Source organism: Triticum aestivum, chromosome 1D (genome assembly GCF_018294505.1).
Source record: "Triticum aestivum cultivar Chinese Spring chromosome 1D, IWGSC CS RefSeq v2.1, whole genome shotgun sequence".
In the NCBI taxonomy this organism is placed as follows: domain Eukaryota; kingdom Viridiplantae; phylum Streptophyta; class Magnoliopsida; order Poales; family Poaceae; genus Triticum; species Triticum aestivum.
This window is the reverse complement of record NC_057796.1, coordinates 257980405-257983180: the sequence shown is the minus strand read 5'-3', so window position 1 is coordinate 257983180 and position 2776 is coordinate 257980405.

The window sequence follows — 2776 nt, the reverse complement described above, 5'->3', positions numbered from 1 at the left end:
AAAGATGACCCTCGGGATGCGCGACACCCAAGGGAAAAAGGCTAGGTGTGGCAAATGTAAAACCAAGGTTGGGCCTTGCTGGAAGAGTTTTATTCAAAGCGAACTGTCAAGGGGGTCCCATAAATCACCCAACCGCGTAAGGGACGCAAAATCAAGGAACATAACACCGGTATGACGGAAACTAGGGCGGCAAGAGTGGAACAAAACACCAGGCATAAGGCCGAGCCTTCCACCCTTTACCAAGTATATAGATGCATTAATAATATAAGAGATATTGTGATATCCCAACAAAGTTCATGATATCCATGTTCCAACATGGAACAACCTTCATCTTCACCTGCAACTAGCAACGCTATAAGAGGGGCTGAGCAAAAGCGGTAACATAGCCAAACAACGGTTTGCTAGGAAGGGTGAAAAGGTTAGAGGCTGACATGGCAATTTGGGAGGCTTGATAAACAGGTGATAGGTAGCGCAGCATAGCGATAGAACGAAGCAACTAGCATAGCAATGATAGTAGTGAGATCCAGGGTAACGGTCATCTTGCCTGAAATCCTGCTAGGAAGAAGAACGAGTCCATGAAGAAGATGAAGTCATGAAGACGAACCAAGCGTAGATGAACGAATCCTCATGATCGCAACGAAACGGGAACTATCGAGAAGAAGCACACAACATGGTAAACACACCACACATGAACAAGGCATGATGCTCAACCAAGTATGATGCATGACAAGGCTACATGAGGCTACTCATGGCAAGAGATGATGCATATAAGAACAACACATCAAAGCAAGTTTAAATGAGGCCGGAAACAAGATATGACAATTCCGGTAAGTCCCCATATGCAAATTTCGAAATTGGTCCAGATCTGAATAAACCTTATGTTCAAGTTGTTAAACAGCAAGTTAAAATGCACCAAGATGATCTACACGAAATTTTAGTCAAGTTACATATAAAGTTCATTTAGTTCGGAGCTACGGCCTAGAAGATATGAGCAAAACAAGTTAAACATGGCATTTATGCAAAATGCATTCAAACATCAAGCAAGCACCTCAAAACAAAAATGCAACAAGGTAATATGAAACTACATGCAAAACTAAGCAAGTTTCATATAGAGCATGCTCAGAACGGAGCAACGGTGCAACACATACACTCCAAACAAGATATAACAACAATCTGTCCAAAACAGCATCTAGGCATATTGCAAGCATCAAAACAACATGCTACAGCACCTCAACATGATAACAAAAGGCATGTACATGATGTACAGGTAAAGCATGACAAAACATGAACACTGAGCTATCTCCAGAAATCAATAGAACATGCTCAAAAGGACATGGCAAGATAGAAAATAATAACAGTTTCACAGACTTGGCAGAAATCACTGGACATGGCAGAAATAACATCAGGTTGCTAAGTTTAGAGCTATCAATCAACATGCTACAGGAACTTATCAAGGCAACCAAAGGCATGGCATGATTCTACTCTAAGCATAGAACAAAAGTCCCTTACTGAACATGAGCCAAAAAGGCACAGAAGACATGATGGCACCCATGTAAACATAGCAAGTTTCATAAACAGATTCAGACTTGGCAGAAAAACTGAGCATGGCATAAACAGAATTATGAAGGCATCTTTGCGAGCTCAAATCACTGATCACAAAGCATTTCATGGCATGTGAAGGCAACCAACAGTAAGATGACATAATTATGAAACTAAGCATGGCAAGAGAATGTTCATAGGGTACATGGATCTCTAGCAAAACATATGGCAAAACTGAACATCATGTTAACAGGCTAACAGCAACATTATTTAGCAAGTTGAGAGCAAGATAACAACAAGTTACAGCAGGTTATAAATGAAAACAAGGGCCTGTATGCATAGAGCATAACATGTATAACAGAACATACTTAGTGAACATCTCCAGATTATGCATAGAACTCATGGTAGCAGCAGGTTTACATGGCATCACAGTGTTACAGCTACAGACTTAGCAGAAATGACTACTTGTTTCCTCTGGCTGACTGGCACTTGAGCCTTCTTCTTCTAAGTCACAGAAATCAGCAACATCACGGAAGCTACTTTGCATGCTTGTGCTAGTCACCACATAGATCCTAAAAATACAAGACAAGCACCTCTGTAAAGATGGCGTGATGTAGTTCAAAACACATGTATACCTCAGGCTCATAGGATGCACACACAAAATGCAATGAAAAAGACAATCATCAAATTCTGACAACAGACAGCAGTTAACATCATATAGCACTCTTGCAACGATGATTAGGGCATCTAGATGGTCTCAACCAAGAATGGCACAATGAAACAAAAGGAAGAGCATCTCCCAATTAACATTTTGACATATCTTGCACGCAAAACGGAGTTACGAGCAGAAAGTTAAGGCATGTCAAACATATGAACATGGTGCTGAAAAACACGAGGACTTGGTGAAAATTACCCTCGCAGAAAACTGGGGCGGAGGGGTCCCGGAACGGAGCGGTGCGAGAAGCCGTTTGGTTAGGCGGATCTGGGACGGGACCATCCCGGCGCAGGTCAACGCCGTCTCCGGCGACCCTAGGGTTCCGGCGATCGCCGGGGAGGACGGAGGAGGTCGAAGGAGGGCGGATCCGGGGCGGCCGGAGCTCCCGCGGCCGGATCCGGGCGGAGGAGGGCCGGCTGAGGCTGGAACCGGCGGGGCGGAGCGGTTGCTCGGGGAGCCGGGAGGCGGCGGCGCGGCTCCGGGCAGCCGAGGTCGCCGGCGGGGACGCGAGCACGGTGGTGG